This window comes from Elaeis guineensis, chromosome 1, assembly GCF_000442705.2.
Source record: "Elaeis guineensis isolate ETL-2024a chromosome 1, EG11, whole genome shotgun sequence".
Taxonomy (NCBI): Eukaryota; Viridiplantae; Streptophyta; class Magnoliopsida; order Arecales; family Arecaceae; genus Elaeis; species Elaeis guineensis.
The window spans coordinates 9534690-9556682 of NC_025993.2; the positions used below are offsets into that span (position 1 = coordinate 9534690).

Here is a 21993-nt window from a genome sequence, read left to right on the forward strand (position 1 = left end):
TACCATAGCCAACCATGGACATCTTGTAACTCTGAGAAGAAAAGAAAGATGAAGGGGTGTGAGCTTTACAGCCCAGTAAGAATTCCCATATCACACTGATATAGTAATATAGTCTGAAAATAAGGATAAGCAATAAAATATAAAATCTCATGTTCAATGTCCAGAATAATGCAAACATTCATAAATTTTCTGTTTTGTCAAAATAGATGCACCATCATATGTTAACAGGTGAAACACTTTTGTTCAACAATTGTTTCATGTCTTATCTTTCATTTCTCCTTTCATAATCACATGATTTTTAACATTTTCTTTCTGGCTCTGGACTATCCAAGTCTATACCTCAGTCATCATCCGGATCGAATCCATTTAAAAAGTCTTTCAAGACTGTCCCAGGATGAGCTCCTGGCCGGCTGTCCCACGTACCAAAGCCCGTGAGAGGCTGTCCCAGGCATAAGCTCCTGGCGGGCTGTCCCAGGCATGAGCTCCTGGCCGGCTGATCCACCTGTAAGCCAGTGGGGGCTGTCCCAGGCATAAGCTCCTGGCGGACTGTCCCAGGCATAAGCTCCTGGCCGGCTGTTCCACATGACAAGGCTAGTCCATACCATATATCTCTTTCTTTTCATTTAATCATTATGTGTTGATTTCATAAATCAATTCTGTCTTGCATTATGATCAATTCAGATATGTCATATCCATATAATCATGCCATCAATCTCTGATACATATATATTGACATAACATACTCATGCTCAAAATCAAATAACAGTATCTCAGGTATAATAAATTCATCGATCTCAAATCCGACGATGCAAAACCAACGATGCAAGACCAATAGTAAAATAGCATATATAATAGTGATCATGTACAGGGATTCTTACCTTTACCGGTGACTGACCAAACACAGAAATCAATTTCTTCTTTGATTTATGAATTTCTCTAACAAGATATTTCACTCGATATCATTTGCAGACAATCATCTCTTCATAACCCTGATCAATATAAAAATTCATATATATGGAGAAAATTACCGATAATCGATCTGATAACACAAATCTAGGATCTCTCTTAGGATTAACCGAAATTAGGATTTACCTAAGTATCTGGATCCTCCACTGATCCATAAGACTTTTAGAGAGAGAAAATCCATGAAGAGAGAGAAAATTCTAGAGTGAGAAAGTAGAGAGAAAAAGTGGAGAGAGAAACTTTCGTATCCTTCCGATGAGGCAATCATGGTCGAGACCATCAGAGGTCCTATCAGGGTGACTCAATATGAGTCAAGTGTTACAAATTTCGAATAGGATCGGACTGAGATCAGATCTACCGCACGAATTTCGGAGCAATCTCAAATCATCTTATTTTCATCTTCAAGTTTATTCTAGGGTTCATGATGCAATCAGAGAGGAAGAAAAGATCCTAGAGAGACAAAATCCGTAAAGAGAGAGAAAAGTCTAGAGAGAGAATCTAGAGAGAGAAAATGTAGAGAGAGAAGATAGAGAGAGGAGAGAGAAAAAAGAGAGAAAAAGGAGAGAGAAAGGAGAGAGAGAAAAATTCTCTCCTTCTTCTTCTTTTATTTTATTTTATTTTATTTTTTATTTTTATTTTTCTCTTTTTCTTTTCTTTTCTTTTTCTTTTTCCTTTTTCTTTTCTTTTTCTTTTCTTCTTTTTCTTTTCTTTTTCTTTTCTTCTTTTTCTTTTCTTTTTCTTTTCTTCTTCTTCCTTTCTTCTTTTCTTCACGCGGGTTCCGTTGGGCCAAAACAGGGGAGGAAAAAGAGGGTGGCTCGGGCTCCGACGACTTGGCCAGAGATCCGGCAACGACAGCCGAGCATGCAAGCTGGCCAGCGGCAGGGTCACCCTCCTTGTTGCCGGCGGCAGAGAAGGAAGAAAATCATAAAAACAGGGTATCCCTGTTTGAGCCCGAACCGGCACCTCGCCGGCTTCCAAAAACACCGGTGACCGAAGAATAACAAGGAGAAGAGGAAATACCTTGTTCCGACGGCCAAAACAGCTCCGACGACCTCTTTTCTTCCGATCAACCACCACGAAAATCTCTGAGAAAAATCCCTCAAATCCCTTGATTTACTTCGAAATTTTTGTTGTAAATTCCTAAAGGAAGGTTGGAGGATCTTATAGTGGAGGTTTCCTACCCTAGCCGGACTCTTTGAGTCCGATTTTGCCGAAAATCGTGAAGGAAGAAGACTCCGGCTAGGAGTCTTCCTCCTCCTCTATTTTTTTTTTTTTTTATTGGCTGTGGCTGATTCTGGACCGGGGTGTTACATTTTCCCCCCTTCAAATAATTTTGTCCTCGAAATTAAGTTATGTTGTTTGAGATACCTATTTCAAAGTATACATTCTTCATGTTATTCTCAAACTTACGATAATATCATATATATTATTTATTTCTCCGTCGATGAGATGAAGCTCTTTTGTTAGTTGTTGGCCAACTTGATTCGGTCGGAGTTGCACTCTTTTTTTGCTTTTTCTTCTGACTTTTTCTTTCCGGCTAACACCAATCAGTAGCGCCTTCGTCCGTGTGAATATATTTGTACGCGTGATCGAAATATTCAGCATAGATCCGAGGGAGAGCCTTATCCAGGGAGTAAGTAAATCTAGATCTCCTCATAACCCTCTTTATGACCAAAATGACCATATCTTTATTGAAGTCCCGGACCTCAAGTATGGCAGCATTGAAATGCACCACAAAGCTTCTCAGAGTCTCTCCTTCATTCTACTTGATAGAGAAGAGACTGTCGGACGTTTGCGGTATTGTTTTGCTGGTACTGAAGTGAGTCACGAACGAATGCTCTAGCAGCTCAAAGAAGTGTATGCTTTCTGGCTAAAGCCTAAAATATCAGACTCGAGCAGCCTTCCAAATAGTGGTCGGAAAGTCAAGACATAAGAGGTCATCGATTGCCCCTGGATTATGATGAGAGCCTTGTAGCTCTCCAAATGGTCAATTAGATTGGTGGAGCTATCATATGGCTCTATATGTGGCATCTTGAACAGAGATAGAATTGGCTCAACCAAGATGTGCTGAGAGAAAGATGGAGCGGTATGGATGCCAAGATCGTTGGAGGATCCTTGACCATCCACTTGACGTCGGATGAGTTGGCGATCGATTTCTTTGAATTTATGTTCGTAGTCATCAAGCCACCGTTGCTGTGAGAACCCAGAGGTAGAGTCTCCTGAAGAACTCGAGGATCAAGAAGTTGAAGGCGTGCGCAGCCTCTTCTCCTTCTTGATACTATGGCAGCGAGAAGGAGAGAGAGACCGTCGTGAGTGCTGAGCGGCATGGTGAGAATACCGGAATGGTATCGACTCGATGCGGTAGGAATGTCGGGTTGATCGTCATTTCGAGATGGAGGAGAGCATCGAGAGATGTGCCTGGATGGAGCTATGCATGGCGTCGGTTACTCCACCGCCGATTGCTGCTATTGTTGTGTTTGTTGTTGTTAGAGACTATGCACTACCTCCGTCATCATCTTCATTTGCTGTATTAAAGCAGCAAGTTGGACGTTTGTAGTGATGACTGGATGTGAGGAACTAGGCTTTGCCATTGGAGGTGGAGGTGGGAGTTTTTCTGACGGAAAGAAAGTCTGGCGGAGCTGGTGGAGTTGTTTTGGGCTCTTGTCTTTGCCATGACTTGATTTATTTCGCCTCCTACTTGGCATGCTAATCTATTGCGGCCAATCCCTTGGAGCGTTTGAGGTCGGAGAAAAGTAGCTACAAAATAAAGTCCACTGGCTGAAAATATGTCCGATGGAGACCCTCCAATGCTTAAGTCAGTGGGGAGTAGTCGAATAAAAAATTTAATTAAGAGTGTAGCAAAATATCAGTTCAAAAATATCTTACCATCGCTGTTCCTTTACCTCTCTTTTATAAGCAAACTGTTGGTAACTATTTGTAACAGTTTGGCACATGGGTCCCACTTATTCCGACATAATGTGACTGTGGGATAGGCAGTTAATGCCCATTGACAATCTGTAGTATATAGCCGTTACGTGCTTTCTGCACTAGTAGTTTCTAATATGCCGACTTTATGTCGATAAATATAGCGCCCCGACTGTATGTCGATGCTATTGGTATTCCGATTGACCATCAGTCGGTAACTCCAATATGCTGACTGATCAGTAGTTGTAAAGTTGATCGTCGCTATATCGTATCTGCCAAGAAAGTCGACCAAATGTTACCGACGATCGGTCGGCTTATACGGTTGACAGTCAGCTATTTATTTTCTGACGTCGATAGAAAGTTGGGTATCGAAATTCGTAGAAGCTGTAGCCGAATCAAACCTCTTTCGATGGCTTAGTTTTGACGGTCCATCTTTTATTGCCAACTCATAATCGGGATGATGGATAATAAATCGAAAGATTGCTATTAAATTAAGAGAAATAGATCGGGTTGTCCCAACAATTTTAAATCGAGCAAAGAATGTACTAAAATATTTATATTTTCCGAAGACTTGTTGCGGAATTAGAGACAATATACGGACTGCTTATTCTGTGGATTGGAATGGAGAACCACAGGGCTTGGGCATGCTCACCCTCTCATTGGTGCTGCCATCCATCCGTCCATCCAAATGTGGTGACACGATGGACCCCACAACCTGCAGAGCATCTCCTGTCAAAATGGCCTTCTTCTACTTCTCTCTCTATCATTGCTGTTTGCCCAGGGAGGCCACAAGCCTTGTGTTCAAGCCTTTGGCGCTGATCAGTTCGACCAAAATGACCCTAAGGAATGGATGGACGAGCTCCCTCTTCAACTGGTGGTACTTCAGGTGTCTGGTGGCATTCTAGTTAGACGGGTGATCCTAAGCTATATCCAAGATAACATTGGCTGGGGCCACGGATTTGGAATTCCATGCATTGCAATGCTGTTTGCTCTTGTTGTTTTCTTGCTTGGGACCAAGACTTATCGCTTCTATGTCCTGGAAGATGAGAGTCCATTTGTTCGAATAGGCAAAACACTTGTGTCGTTGGTAAGACGTAGGTAGGCAAGTTTTCCCATTGGATCTCAACAAACAGGAAAAACACCGCAGTACAAGTAGGAGTACATTTTAACGTCTGTTTATGAGATCATTTGTCTAGCAGACCCAGCAATATAATGATTATATATTAACCGGTAAGGCTCTCTTATGTTTGTCAATTTCTAGACCATCTGGTGGTCCAACTTGTTCATCATCAATTAAGCAAGGAAATTGATAGTGTAGACGATGTGGATCATGTAGATGAAGCAAAGGGGATACTTGGATTGTTTCCGATGTGGGCAAGCTGCTTGATATATGCTGTTGTTTTTGCCCAGTCTTCAACCTTCTTTACCAAGCAAGGAAGCACCTTGGATAGAAGGATAGGTTCAAACCTTGCAGTGCCGCCTGCAGCACTACAAAGCTTCACCAGTGCCTCCATTGTAGCTTTCATTCCCATCTATGATCGTGTCCTTATGCCCATAGTCAGAAAATTCTCCGGAAAGCCTGCAGGCCTCACCATGCTTCAGAGGATTGGCACTGGAATGGTCATTTCTTTGATTTCTATGGTTATAGCAGCTCTAGTGGAGCTGAAGAGACTTGAGACTGCCAGAGACTTTGGCCTGGTCGATCAGCCCGCAGCAACCATTCCGATAAGCTTGTGGTGGTTGATTCCCCAGTATGTTCTCTATGGGATTGCAGATGTTTTCACGATGGTTGGCTTGCAGGAGTTTTTCTATGATCAGATCCCTGATGCATTGAGAAGTCTCGGGCTTGCTCTCTACCTGAGCATCTTTGGCATTGGGGACGTCATCAGTAGCTTTCTAGTATCTGTGATTGACAAAGCAACCGCAGAGAATGGCGAGAGTTGGTTTTCCAACAATCTAAACCATGCTCATCTTGATTACTTCTATTGGCTTCTTGCTGGACTCAGTGCTGTGGAACTGGTCATCTACTTGTACCTTGCACGGGCTTGTGTACAAGAATAGAGGAAGCAGTACTGTGGAACTGGTCATCTACATGTACCTTGCACGGGCTTATGTGTACAAGAATAGAGAAAGCAGTGCTGTGGAACTGGTCATCTACTTCTTAGGGATTGACTTCCAACCATCTATGGATCGTTGGCAAAATGCTTTGATCGTAAGTTTCTTGGCTGTGGGTTCCTTGAAAAGGGTCCATGGTTATTGGCTGGTCAGTTGCTCGCTCTTGAGCCATGGCAGTCGGATTTTCGGCCTGGTTGAGATGTGGTCAATCAAGCTAGGGTCCGTTTGCCCAATCTTCTATTAGAATTGTAGGAATCGAAAAAAATTAAGAAGATTACTGTCAAGGCAGGGACACCTTTATTTTTGGATGATTGGACCGTGAATTCCGCTAGAATTGGGTATGCTCATGTTTGTGTGCTTATGAATCTTATTAAGACTATTTTCCCGGGGGCTATTGTTCAAGTTCATCATGATTGTCAATGGCAGCAATTTATTTCTGAAGAACTCACTAAGATTTGCTATACATATGGCCCGATGGGCATGATTATGGAATCTTGTGGCTGCTTGGATGCTGATGGATCTGCTAATCAGTTGTTTGTCCCTTGGATCCAATCAGCTAAGGTTTTGGTTTCTCCCATGCCTAGTATGGTAGCATCTCAACCCTCTTCTATTGGTGGACAATTTGGTTCTACTTGGTCTGTGCCAAAAAAAGCTGGCCAAACGATCTCCACCTAGAGATCATGGGCCTAATACTTCGATATTCAAGTGAATCAATCACTTTCTCTCCACTGATGAGTTTGGTATACTCTAAGGAGATACAGCATCCCCAATCTATCGAAATTATGGATACCATGGTTTTTTACTGCTTAATCTTCTGTAATATCCTTTGGAAAAGGCAAGAGGAAGCAATCTCCAAACAAAAAATCATACTTCTCAATCCTCTCCTAGAACTGTTTCTCTATCATAGACTGAACTATTACATGATGATCAGGCCGATTGGCTGGCAGAAAAGCAGGTTGGGTAGTCTTCATCTTCCAGGCCACATGGGTCGGTGGTTAAGGTCTGAAAGGAGGTTGGTTCAACTACTAATCAATCACCACAGGAAGGATAGCAAACAGCCATACATTCTTCTATCTATGGTCCTGCTCCTCTTGTTTCACTCTCCAAGAAAGATCAATCAATTACTTCTCATGAGCTAGTAGTCCATCAAGTTCAATCTACCATTGTTCGTACGTAAGTTTTAGCTGATATTTTTGGTAATGTGATGCCTATGCAAGTGGAGTCTTCCTCTAGTACATGTACTATGGAGATGGAATCTGGGTTATCTCATGATTTGGCATTTGCTTCATTATGAGGATATTGGTACATGATTGCAGGGGACTGCTAAGGCGCCTTCTGCTAACTATGCTAAAACTTTGATGAGGCAAAATAGTCCCGATGTCTTATGTTTCTTGGAAACTAGATTAAATGAGTCTGCTTTATTTAGAGTCCAAAGGTTTTGGAGCTTGGGTGGGAAGTTTATTTGATTCCATCAATTGGTCTTGTCGGGGGCATCATAATTGCTTGGAAAAAGAATCTAGGGATTGCACATTTTATGCATTATAATCAGTAAATTGCTTTTTGGGTCTTTTCTTTTCCAAATGAACCTACTTAGATTCTAGGTGTTGTTTATACAAGTACTAATGTTTTAGAGCATCGTCAAGTTTGATCTTGAGTCCAGGGTATCTTAACTCTACGGGTGCCTTTACTGTTGGTTGGTGATTTTAATTATATTTTATATACTATGGATATAAAAAAGTGGTAAGTCTTTTTGTGTTAATCATGAAAGTAGGGAATTTTGGTCTTTTCTTTGATACCTGAGGCTTATTGATGTTAGTTTTCAAGAACCTCAATATACCTGGCATAATAATAGACTTGGCTTGGCTAGAGTTTGAGAAGGATAGTTCGTACTTTTGTGTATGATAATTGATTAAATATTTATCCTGAATCGATAGTTATGTATCTTAAAAGGTTTGCTTCGAATAATTATCCTTTATTAATCTTGCTTCTTGATAAGAGTCGCAGAGGTCCGATTTTTTTTAGATTTAAAAATTTTTGGTTAACTTATGATGGTTTATCTAAGGTTATTCAAAATGCTTGACAGTGTCATGGGCATCACTCACTAGGAATTAAGCTTTGTTATTTGATAATGCTCGTAGAGCTATTCGAAGGTGGAATTGTAAAACGGATGATCTTTTTTCTTGTGGCCAGCAAATTTATGATCAAATTCATGATTTGCAAATGCAAGAGGCACAGCATGGAGGGTTTGCCTGTCAATTTGCATAATTTTATGTTGTCTCTATTTTTTTTTTTTTTTTTTGATGGAAATGAGTTAGGGAAGGCCTAACCCAAGGGGTTTATTATTATTACTATACATAGTTGCAATACATTAGTTATAGTATATTTTGACAGGTTGAGACGCTGCTAAGTTCTCGTCCCATATAATACACAGTGCAAACAGAGTGGATTACAGGTTCTCAAATCAGTTATATCAGAAGGGGTTGCTGAAGATAATGCTGACAATGAAGCTGTGTTTCAAGAACTCCCTTCATATAGGTCGAAACCTGGCTAACCGCTGGGTTATTGTTAGCAGGCAGGTGATTGGTCCAAGATAAGAATAGCTTAGCGGTTTTCCCTCATCCAATCGCCAAGAAGTCCAAAGAAGAGACTGATTGTGTGGAAGATCATTATGCTGAAAATTCTGCAATAATATCGACTAAACTGTTTTAGAAAAAGAATACTGCAAAAATATATGATCCACTGTTTCTGAGTTGGAATTGCAAAGCAGGCATCTATCTGCACCCTTCCACCCTCGCTTAGCAAGATTGGATTTAGTTAAAATTTTGTCTTGAGAATATAAATAGATGAAGCAATTAACCTTCTCCGGAACTCCTATTTTCCATAGAAGTTGGCTGATAAAAGGTCTATCACCACCATCCATGAGAAAATTGTGGCATTGTTTCGTTGAAAACTGTCTGTGCGGGAACCATTTTCAGTGTAAGGAGTCTGGATCATCTGAGGGGTCCAAAGTTGACATCGCATGCCTCAAATTTTGAAGATTACCATTAAGGGAGTCTTGCGAGACTAGTGAGCTGAGGTTAAATTCTTTGAAGCAGATACAAGCATCAGCAACTGTGGTATTCTTCCAAGTCGCAAGAGCATATAGATGAGGGAACCGATCTTTGATGGATTGAGGAAATATCCATGTGTCGTACCAGAACATGATGTTGGTTCCGTTGCCAAGGTTGAATTTGATGAGAGTCTGAAATAAGCTGCTAATCTTCTAACTGAGTTTCAAAATGTCGATGAGTATTGTTGGCTCGACGTGTTTAGCATGAAAGGGCGATGCTAAAAATAAGTTTCATGTTGATTACCACACCTCTCAGGATCTTTTCGATACCGCACGTCACAGCGGGAAGAGAAAAGAAATAAAATAGAAACAATCAAGTATGTAGATCAGCCAAAAAAGAGCTTGCCTCCACAGGACATGCAAGCTTCACTATAAGAAAAAAGAAAAAATTACAAAAGAAGATCACACATTCAACTCCCGTACACCCAATCTCTCTCTCACAAAAAGCTCTCCTCACAAAAGCTCTCTCTAGGAAGACCCCCCTAAACTCCTGAAGTGACATTGTTCGCTGTCCAACAGTCTGCCTGAAGCCTCCTGCTCTTACTCCTATCGGTGCCTCGCCTCTGTTGCTCTCTGGGTTCTCTGTCGAATAAAGCCGCACGCATGCACTTTCTGTTCCATGAACAGGGCCTTTTAAAGCCTTAAAACCGTAAAAAGAATAAGAGTACAGACTCCTCACAGCATCCAAAATCCTCCTGAACTCTCAGATCACGATCGGTGCTGCACCAGACCGTCGGATCGTAACCTGGTGCACAAAAAAAGTCGTAGTCCGCGAGAAACCCATAGGAAACACTAGCCGTTCCATGGTGGACTGCGAGAAACCAATGGGAAACGGGCGCCCGGTCCATGCGCCCGCCCATGCACCATCTGGTCCACCATGGATCGAGATACCCCCGCGCCTGCTCCTGTGCGTGCTCGCATGGGCCTGGGCTGTGCCCGCACGTGCTCGCATGGGCCTGGGCTATGCCCGCGCATGCACGCATGGGCCTGGGCTGTGCATCGTGTGCGTGTCCGCGTGTTCGCACATTGGCTGTGCGTTCGCAGCCTGGTCGCATGCTACCGTACGTAGCCGCACCACCGCGCCTCTACCAGCCCACCGCCGACCCACCACCGGCCTCCATCGCTCTGAATTTTATGCCATCTTCAATCGAACGTATCTTCTTCGTTCGAACTCTGTTTGAGATGATCTTGAGCTCGTTGGACTCCGTTTGTCATCGCAGACCTCACTATAGGCTCAATATAGACCGAATTATGAGATGTCAAATTCTAATAATCTCCACCTCGACTCGACATTCGGCCCCCTCCTGACTCTGAGAGCTTCTGAATCTCCTTGCCCCCATGCCATGAGACAATCGCCTGTTGATCATGGATGGAAAGATATGGGAGTCGAGCCAGGCCACTCGATCCCATCTCCATCGTATACTATGCTCCTTCTAACCTGAGATCTGCTTGGGATATCATCCTAGGGTAATAGGAATCTCACCTTGCGATATCACCTCTCATCTCTCGAGTCTCGTGTCTTGTACTCGATCCACCTCTATTGGAGCTCCACCTCGCTCTAGGCTCCTTCTGACTTCTGAAGCTCCACCTCGTACAGGACTTCCTGCCAGGTAGTAATATCCTCTGATCCTCTTCTTCTCCTCCAGAATAATTCTATCGTAATGCAACACCTTCAGGATTCCTCCACCAGCTACCATGTTGTAGCCTCTCGAATTAATCTGCTCAGTGAGATAAGATTCGTCTGAAATCGGATATATATGGACCTTCTCCAATCTCCTTACTACACCATCATGTGTCCTCCAGCTGATCATCTTGATGCCTCTGATCGCACAGCTCGATCCATCCAGCAAATAAACAGTGTCCTCACTGCTCTTCAGGGAGTCAAACTGCTCATCTTTGCAACATACATGATAGATGCATGCAGAATCTAAAATCCATCACTGAAAAAAAATAGATACCTCATCACATATATCTAGGACATCACTGTCAGAATTGATACTGGCCGTCGCTGTAGTAGCCCTCGTCCGATCCCTGAGTTGAGAGCAATCTCTGACTAGATGTCCCAACTCGTGACACCGATAACATCTGATCTAGCTCAAGTCCCTCATCCTAGACTTGGACCGCCCTCATTGCGATCTCCTATCATTCCGCCTACTGCCTCCTGCTCTTCTAGAAACCATCAAAGCTGAATTGCCACCTGTGCTCGAAGCTGGGTTCTCTCTCCTGAGAACCTCGTTCTAAAAATCACCACGGTAACCTCGTCCATCTTGATGGTACTCTTTTCACTAGAAGAGCAGTCATCAAGAACTCATACAAAGGGGGAAGCAATGCTAGCAAGACCAGCATCCTGGTCTTCTCCTCAATTTTTAAGCCAACGCTGAAGAGGTCGGTAAGGATCTTCTAGAAGTGACTGAGATACTCCTGTGCACTCTGTCCCTCAGTCATTCACAACTGGTAGAACTGCCTCTAGAAGAAAAGGATGTTGGTGAGAGACTTCGTCATATACAACTCCTCGAGCTTCGACTACATCACCGTTGAAAAAATCTCGCCAAGCACATGGATCACCACCTCATCCACTAGGTACATGCAGATGGTACTCACCGCCTACATCTGAAGCTACCTTCAATTCTGCACCTCCATAGTGGTCGGCCTCTCCTTGCATAAGAAAGCATCGATCTACCCTTGATGGATGAGCATGTCCTTCACCCTTGCCTGCCACAAGGAGAAATTGCTCTTTCCATCAAACTTATTGTCTCCATCTTGATTGATCATGTCTTCTCCATCTTCAATCTTGCTCACCACTATCGCAATTTGCATCTTAGTACCGCCTCGCTCTGATACCACTTGTTGGGAATGTCTAGCCAGGACATCATCTTCCAGAATTTTTTCGATACCGTGCATCACAGCAAGAAGAGAGAAAAAATAAAATAGAAACAATCAAATACGTGGATCAGTCAAAAAATGACTCACCTCCACGGGGCATGGAAGCTTCACTATAAGAAAAGAGAAAAAATTACAAGAGAAGATCACATCCTCAACTCTCGTACACCCAATCTCTTTCTCACAAGAAGCTCTCCCTCACAAAAGCTCTCTTTCTAGGAAGACCCCTCTGAATCCCTAAAGCGACTGCTGTCCACTGTCCAACAGTCTGTCTGAAGCCTCCTGCTCCTGCTCTTATCAGAGCCCCACCTCTGTTGCTCTCTAGGTTCTCTATCGAACAAAGCTGCATGCACGCACTCTCTGTTCCATGAATAGGACCTTTTAAAGCTTTAAAACCATGAAAGAATAGGAGTACAGACTCCCACAGCACCCAAAATCTTTCTGAACCCTCAAATCACGATCGTGCTGCTCCAGATCGTTGGATCGCGACATGGTGCACAGAAAAACTGTAAACCGTGAGAAACCCATAGGAAACGCAAGCCAGTCCACGATGGACCACGAGAAACCAATGGGAAACAGGTGCCCGATCCATTCACCCACCCATGCACCGCCCGATCCACCATGGACCGGGATACCCACGCGCCTGCTCCTGCGCATGCTTGTGCGGGCCTGGGCCACACCCCCACCTGCGCAAGTGGGCTTGGGCTTTGCACCATGCAGGTGCACCTATGCGTTCGCACGCTAGGCAGCATGCTCGTGGCCTGATCATGCACTGCCGCACGCAGCCGTGCCATCGCTCCACAATTGCCTCCACCGGCTCACCGTCGGCCTTTGCCGCTCCAGATTTCGTGCCACCTTCAATCAAGCGTATCTTCTTCGTCCGGACTCCGTTTGGGATGATCTTGAACTCATTAGAATCTGTTTATCATTACGGACCTCATCGTAGACTCAATATAGACCGAATCTCGAAGCATCAAATCCTAATATTTTAGAAATCAGTGAGTACAGGGGTGAGCATTGATTCTCAAAAAGCTTCCACCACCATTTGCAAAACAGAACTTTGTTTAAGATTGGGATGTTCATGATGCCCATTCCACCAAATCTTTTTGGTCGACAGACAGTACTCCATCGTAGCAGATGTCGACCTTGTTTTGCCTTGTCTTCTCCTATTCAGAAAAATGCCCGCCTCAGTCTATCAATTCTTCGGATGATGCCGGGTGGCAAGATGAAGCAGGATATCCAATAAGTTAGAATTGGAGTGATGACTGAGTTAAGTAGTGTGAGTCGGCCAGCAATGGTGAGCAATTTCCTCTTCCAGCTCGCTAGTTTTTTTGAAACCTTCTCAATCAACGGTGACCAATCATGGTGTTGCATATGCTTAAATTACAGCGGTAAGCCATATTGGGTGGATGTCTGACCAGGACACCACCTCCTAAGACCCTTTCAGTACCATGCGATGCAGCAGGAAGAAAGAAGAAACAAAACAAAAGGAAAAAAACAATCAAAATACGTGGATCAGCCACAAAAGGGCTCGCCTCCACGGGGAATGCAAACTTCACTATGAAAAAAAAAATTTATAAGAGGAGACCTCACCCTCAACCCTTGTACACCCAATTCTCTCTCACCTGAAATTCCCCTCACAAAAGCTCTCTCTCTCTTGGAGATCCCCCTGAACCCCTGAAGAGCCTGGCGACCGCTGTCCAGGAGCCTTCTGCTCCTTCTCTCACAGCAGCCTCACACCTCTCTCTCTCCTCTGGTTCGTACGGCGGCGAGAAAACCAACCACTCACCTCTCTGTTTGGTCACAGGCTTTTTAAAGGTTTAAAACTAGGTTTAAACTTGATTAGAGAGGGATTAGGAGTCCTAAATAAAGCTAAAAAATCCCTCTGACCGTCGGATCAAGATCGGGAGCCCTCTGGGCCCTTAGATCGCGCTCCGGTCCACGGAATAGTGCCATGGACCGCGAGAAACGCATGGAAAATGCCCACGCGGTTCACAAGCCACGCCGTGGACCACCCGGTCCACGGTGGACCGGGGCAAGGGGGGCCAGCAGGCCGCTGGCCTGGGCCGGCCCGCGCGTGCGGGCCTGGGCCGCACCTGCACGCGGGCCTGCGCGCGCTTGGGCCGCGCGCCTGGGCCGCGTGCCCGGCTGGGCTGCGGGCCTGGGTCGCGCGTCCCGCGTGCCGCCGCCTGCGGCCACGCCGCTACCGCCCGTCGACGATCGCCGATGGTCCTCCACCGCCTCGATTCTCGTGCTGACTTCAAAAGCTCGTATCTCGTCCATCCGAGCTCCGTTTCGGGTGATCTTGATCTCATTGGACTCCATTTTTCGCCGCGAACCTCGCTGTGGGCTCAATATGGGCTGAATCTCGAGGCATCAAATCCTAACAATTTCCACCTCGACTCGATATTCGGCCTCCTCCAAACTCTGAGAGCTTCTGGATCTCCTCGCCCCCATGCCCTGGGACAATCGCCTGCTGATCATGGATGGGCAAACATGGGAGTCGAGCCAGGCTGCTCGATCCCATCTCCGTCGTATGCTGTGCTTCTCCTGACTTGAGACCTGCTCGGGGCATCATCATGCGGCAATAGGAATCTTACCTTACGACGTCGCCTCTCGTCCTCCCGAGTCTCCTGTCTCGTGCCCGATCCGCCTCCTGGAGCTCCACCTCGCTCTGGACTGCACCTGGCTCCCGATGCTCCACCTCGCACTGGGCTCCCTGCCAGGTAATAATGTTCTCTGCTCCCCTTCTTCTCCTCCAGCACAATCCTATCGCCGTGTAGCACCCTCAGGATTCCTCCACCGGCTACCATCCTGTAGCCTCTCGAATCCAGTCTGCTAAGTGAGATAAGATTTCGTCTGAAATCGGGTATGTATCGGACCTTCCCTAATCTCCTCACTGCACCATCATGTGTCCTCCAGCTGACCATCCCAATGCCTCTGATCGCACAGCTCGATCCATCCGGCAGATATACAGTGCTCTCACTGTTCTTCAGGGAGTCAAACTGCTCCTCTCTGCAACACACATGATAAGGGCATGCAGAATCTAATATCCACTGCTGGGAAGAAGTAAATACCTCGTCAGATATCTCCAGGACATCTCCATCTGAATCGCTGCCGGCCGTCGCTACAGCAGCCACCGTCCGATTTTTTAGTTGAGGGCAATCTCTGGCTAGATGCCCCAACTCTTCACACCGGTAACACCTGGTTTTGCTCAAGTCCCTCCTGGACATAGACCGCCCTCGTTGTGATCTCCTGTCGCTCCGTCTACCGCCTCCTACACCTCCAGAAGCCATCAAAGCTGAGCTACCGCCACCTGAGCTCGAAGCTGGGTTCTCCTTCCTGAGAACCTCATTCTGGAGTATCGCCGCGGTGATCTCGTCCATCTTGATAGTGCTCTTCCCACTAGAAGAGCAGTCACCAAGGACTCGTACGAAGGAGGAAGCGATGCCAGCAAAACCAGCACCCTGGTCTTCTCCTCAATGTTCTCGCCAACGCTGAGAAGGTCGGTGAGGATCTTCTGGAAGTGGCTCAGATGCTCCTGCACGTTCTGTCCCTCAGTCATTCGCAGTTGGTAAAACTACCTCCAGAGGAAAAGAGTATTGGTGAGAGACTTCGCCATGTACAACTCCTCGAGCTTCGACCATAGCACCGTCGGAGAAGTCTCGCTCAGCACATGGATCACCACCTCATCCGCAGGTACATGCGGATGGTACTCACCGCCTGCATCTGTAGCTGTTTTCAATCCCGCACCTCCATGGTAGTCGGCTTCTCATCGCACAAGAGAGCATCGATCAACCCCTGTTGGATGAGCACGTCCTTCACCCTTGCCTGCCACAAGGAGAAATTGCTCTTACCATCGAACTTGTTGATCTCCATCTTGATTGTTCCTGTTTTCTCCATCTTCAGTCTTGCTCACCACCACTGCAATCTGCGTCCTTGTACCGCCTTGCTCTGATACCACTTGTTGGGTGGATGTCTGGCCAGGACACCACCTCCCAAACCCTTTCAGTACCACGCGATGCAGCAGGAAGAAAGAAGAAACAAAACAAAAAGAAAAAACAATCAAAATACGTGGATCAGCCACAAAAGGGCTCGCCTCCACGGGGCATGCAAACTTCACTATGAAAAAGAAAATTTTACAAGAGGAGACCTCACCCTCAACCCTTGTACACCCAATTCTCTCTCACCTGAAGTTCCCCTCACAAAAGCTCTCTCTCTCTTGGAGACCCCCCTGAACTCCTGAAGAGCCTGGCGACCGCTGTCCAGAAGCCTCCTGCTCCTTCTCTCACAGCAGCCTCACGCCTCTCTCTCTCCTCTGGTTCGTACGGCGGCGAGAAAACCAATCACTCACCTCTCTGTTTGGTCACAGGCTTTTTAAAGGTTTAAAACTATGTTTAAACTTGATTAGAGAGGGATTAGGAGTCCTAAACAAAGCCAAAAAACCTCTCGGACCGTCGGATCAAGACCGGGAGCCCTCTGGGCACTTAGATCGTGCTCCGGTCCACAGAATAGTGCCGTGGACCGCGAGAAACACGTGAAAAATGCCCACGCGGTTCACAGGCTGCGCCGTGGACCACCCGATCCACGGTGGACCGGGGCAAGGGGGGCCAGCAGGCCGCTGGCCTGGGCCGGCCCGCGCGCGCGGGCCTGCGCGCGCCTGGGCCGCGCGCCCGGCTGGGCTGCGGGCCTGGGTCGCACGTCCCGCGCGCCGCCGTCTGCGGCCGAGCCGCTGCCGCCCGCCGCCGGTCGCCGGCGGTCCTCCGCCGCCTCGATTCTCATGCCGACTTCAAAAGCTCGTATCTCGTCCATCCGAGCTCCGTTTCGGGTGATCTTGGTCTCGTTGGACTCCGTTTTTCGCCGCGAACCGTGCTGTAGGCTCAATGTGGGCTGAATCTCGAGGCGTCAAATCCTAACAAGCCAAATAGTTGAAAGGAAGATCTTCTGCTTTACAACCGAGGATGGATGCTATCTGATCACTATGAGTTTTAGGGATTCCAATTCCTATAACCATGGATTGTCAAAAAAAATTTTCATCCCAGACAGGAGTTCATAGGAATAGAGAATAAATTTGAAGGAGGTGATATATTCCCTGAAACTCCATAGAATATGAGTGTATCATCAGCGAATTGAAGGTTGAGTAACTGACTGATGATTCCATTGTCACCAATACCTCTAATCATGCCATTCGAAGCGGCCAGCCTGAAGATTCTATTCAGTGTGTCAGCAACAAGAATGAAGAGCTGAGGCGAAAGAGGTTCTCCTTGATGTAGACCTCTGCAATTGTTAAAATAATTTCCCTAAGAACCGTTAATTAATAAGGATGACTTAGCAGTGGTGACAATGTCTTTAATCTAGTTGCACCATTTATCACCAAATCCTCGAGCCTGTAGTAGTTCTAAGAGAAAAGGCCACGCCACATTATGAAAAGCCTTCTCAAAATCCAGTTTAAGGATGATTCCTTGGTGTTTCAGTTGCCTGGCCTGTGATATAATCTCAGTTGCTGTCACAAATATATCAGAAATTGACCGCTTTTGGATAAATGTAGATTGGGAGGAGTTGATGAGGTTTCCTGGTTTGCTGGCAAGTCTTATTGACAGAATCTTGGAGATTATTCTGACAATGCCATTCATTAAGCTGATCGACGTATAATATTTTACAGTGCAATTAACTTCCTTCTTTGGAATCAGAGTTATGTAAGAACAGTTCAGCCTATCTAAATTTGTATGGTGACAATAGAAATTTGAAGTGCCTTTAGCAGGTCATCTTTAATGATGTGCCAAAAGTGCTTGTAAAATTTGAATGAGAACCCATCTGGTCCGGGAGATTTCTGTGATGCCATCTGAAAAACTGCATGTTTGACTTTCTCCTCAGTGAACTGCGCTTCTAAATCTTGAAGTTGAAGCGGTCCTTCAGGATAAAGAGCATGCCAGTTAGCTGTAATGCTCGGCTGTGTGCTATTTCCAAGTAATTGCTAAAAATGTTGACAGAAGCAATCCTGAATAACCTTCTGATATGTTACCACAGTTTGCTGATGATGCAGGTTTGTGATGAGATTTTTCCTTTTCCCATTGCTTGCCCACAGATGAAAGAATTTCGTGTTGCGGTCTCCATAATCAAGCCATTGCACTCTTGCTTGCTGTCGCCATAGAGTCTCTTCATAAGAGAGCAGTGAATCCACTTTAGTTTTCAAATCCTGATGCTCCTCATATTCAGCAGTTGTTAGCATTCTCTTTTTCTCTTCGATGTCTAGATAGTCAATTAATTGTATTAATTTGTCCTTTTATGCAATGATATTACCAACATTCTGGTGATTCCAGGATCTGAGTTGAGATCTTAAGTGCCGGAGCTTGAGAATTAGTGTGGAAACTGGGTCATGAGAGGACGGGCCTAACTGCCACCAAGTTGTCTCTATTGCAGCAATATCATCAAGTTTTGTATTATTGCCAAGAGACACTCTAGCATCAAAACACGGACCATTTGGCTATAGGAGGGTGATGCTAACACAAGTTCTTTAATCAATTTGTGGTGCTGCAGATGAAAGAATAAAATTCATAGTTTACTTACACTCAAGAGGACCGTATTACTGATTCTGTTCCTATGCATGCTTTGTTGGTAAAGCACTTTCGACAATGTTGAGAGACAGATGCAAATCTTGGGCACCTTGATCATCCCCTAGTTATCTCTATTATTACATCTATGCAGAATGATTCATTAATTCAGCCTGTTACAATGACACAGATTAAATTTGCTTTATCCAGCCTTCATCCTGACAAGGCACCTAGTCCTAAAAGATTTCCAACATTTTCTTTCAGCGTTACTGGTCTTTTATTAAACTTGATGTAATTTTGGCTGTTACATATTTCTTTACCTCTGGTTTTTTGCCTGCATCTTGGAAGAAGACTTTATCTATTTGATGTCCAGAAAGTCTAATCCCTCATATATCCATGATTATAGGCTCATAAGTTTATGTAATACTATTTATAAGCTTGTAGCAAAGGTGTTAGTGCATCAGCTTCAGGTCATTATGCCCACTTTGATATCTGAGGAGCAGGGAGCTCTTGCGCATAGCAGGAAAATTACTTCTAATATCTTTCTTGCTCAAGAATTTATGCATTCTCTCTTCCAGGCTCCGCAGTCTAGAAGCTTAATGATGTTAAAATTGTTTATGGAAAAGACATATGATAGGGTACATTGATCTTTTCTTTATTGTGTGCTTGCTCAATTTAGTTTTTATCTGACTTTTATACATTGTATTCAGGCTTATATTTTTAATCCATAATTTCCTCCAACTAATAGTTCATCGTCTATTTGGTTCTAGGCCTCTAGGGTATTTGACAGGGATGTCCACTCTCACCCTATCTTTTCATTCTTTGCTTTGAAATATTCTAACTTCGGGATTGTGCTGTTGTTAATCATTCACTAAAAGCCTATAAACCACTGGCTGGCCTGATTATTTCTCATATCTTTTATGCTGATGATTGTATTTTGCTAGCTCATGCAATGATGCGGGATGCTGCATGTCTTGCTTTCCTTATTGATGCTTATTTTCATCACTCAGGTCAAGCTGTTAATTTTGTTAAATCATAAATCACTTTTAGTCCCTCTCTACACCTCTAAATCTCAAGTATCAAATTCTTAGTATTCTGAATGTTCCTCATAAACACATGCCTAAGCAGTATTGAGGGGTTCCAATTTCAGGTCGGGCTTTTAATGTATCTGATTATCACTCTCTTTTTACTGGTCAATTTACTTGATTACAACCGGTTCTCTCTACTATACCTTTGTACGTGTCATCTTCTCTTCATGTTTCGACAACTATCATCACTCAGTTGGCAAGGGAGTTTTAGGCTTGTTTGTGGGGACATCCAAGTGATGGAAGAGGTTTTCATCAGGTGGCATGGGAGCAAATATGTTTGCCTAAGATTCATGGTGGCTTAGGTTTGCAATATTTAATCTCTAGGAGGCATCAAAGTTTATGTAAACTAGCTGCACAACTTATTCTGCATCCTATATCCTTATGGGCCCAACTACTTAGAGCACAATATCAGTTTTCTGATTCCTGGATGCATTTTGCTGTTCCTCGATATTGCTCTAATATTTGGTGCAAAATATGTGTAGTAAGACTTTCTGTTCAATTTCAATTTCAATGGGTTGTTGGTTCAGGTGATCCTCTTAATGTTTATATAGACCCTTGGATTTCTCATTTGCCTTTAGTTGCCTGACCTACATATATTAATATGGATACTCAATCTCTAGATCTTAAAGTAGTAGATTTGATCACCCTTTCTCGATCTTGGGATACTACTCAAATGACTGAGTTATTTTTTTCTGAGATGATGCATGTTTCACTTAGGGATATGCATCATCTATCTCCCTCTGTGCAGCAGCCTAATTCTTCTTATTCATTTCACTGGATTTGGAATTTAAATGTCCCACCAAGGATCAAAACCTTTTGCTGGCAACTACAGAAGGGCAGGTTAGCTACTCAAGGTTTTCTAGTTCGTTGTGATATTATTCTCATGGACATGCAGGTTTGTGATTTATGTCCGAATGCCGCAGAAGATTGTGCTCATGTAATTCTTACTTGTTCATTTGCTACAGCTTGTTGGCATCATCTTTGCAATATGTACCAATTGTACTTCTTTTCCTTTGACTTGCCGACATTACTAGACCATATGCTGATGTCTCGGTAAATCAAGCTAAGAAATCAATAGTGACACGTGTTGCATGGATGATTTGGCAAGCTCACAATGACAGAATCTTTAATCAAAAGCAATAGATCCCAAATCTGGTATGCTGCATCATGCAAGATATTGGTGGACCATATTCGGCATATTAACTACATCATCTAACATAGCTTTTTACATCTTCTCAATGGACTTCACTTTGTTTTGTAATGCTATATCTCTTTATCTTGATCTGCCACATCTTTACTGGGTATGCATTGGTACTTTGGCTAGGCTGTATTCTACCATCCTTCAGGGAGTATTGCAGTTTCTCTAGATTTCAAGTTGGTGACAACATAATTTTGTTGGCTGATGGGTGGTCTGCTTGTTTGGCTTCCGTATTTCTTGGCTGTCCATCTTTTGCTTTCTGTTTGTACCCTATGTTTATTCTACTCTGGCTAATACTGGCCCATTGTGTCTATATACTACAGTACTTTATTTTGTTCATTGGGCCTTTTGTTGGTTGTGTACTCCTGTTTACTGCCATGTACACTTCTATTATCTTTTAATAATATGGTTTCATCCCCATTTTACCAAAAAAAAAAAACAGATATTGTTTAGTTTATGGTGCTAATATGCATGTCAAGCTCAATTATTTAATTAATCATATCGATAATAACTTCTTTACATGACTACACACATCAAAACCTACTATAGTCATTTTGTCCGATAATGGCGACCGATCACATTGCACTTGTTCCTATTTAGTTAGGAAGAAAATATATGAGATCTATCTCTAACATTTTGATTGAACATAAATAATAGAAAAATTAAAAATTTAAGATTCAATTTAGTATTACTTTTGAAGAGCCAAAAATTTTTCTTGTATGGTTGGAAGGTTTTTTAAGTGATTTTGAGGTGTTTGTTAAAAATTTTAAAATAACTGACTCCTCCAAAAGCCAAAAATTACCTTCTAGAAAAAACACTTCAATTTTGAGCTACGGCAAAAGCTCTACTTAATGCATCAGAAGATTTTTTTCTTTGTGCACAAGGTTTGAATTTCAGCAATGTATTTTTTATATAAAAAAAAACAACTTACAAATCCTAAGTTAACAATGCTTTATAATAACGATTTTTGATGGTACAATATAATTATAATATAATATAATGCAATGCAATAAATATATTATATTATCATATAATAATTTTATAACTACATATTATTTTATATGATATTTTGATAATGTTAATTATTATCATCATCATCATTATTATATTATAACAATTATACTGTAGTAATATAATGTTATTGTACTTATGAGTATTATAATT

General features: G+C 43.7%; 1 pseudogene; it reads left to right on the forward strand.

Annotated features, from left to right (window-relative positions):
* The first annotated feature begins 3355 nt into the window (after window positions 1-3355).
* LOC105037469 (protein NRT1/ PTR FAMILY 5.10-like) lies at window positions 3356-8802 on the forward strand (annotated as a pseudogene).
* The last annotated feature ends 13191 nt before the right edge of the window (window positions 8803-21993 follow it).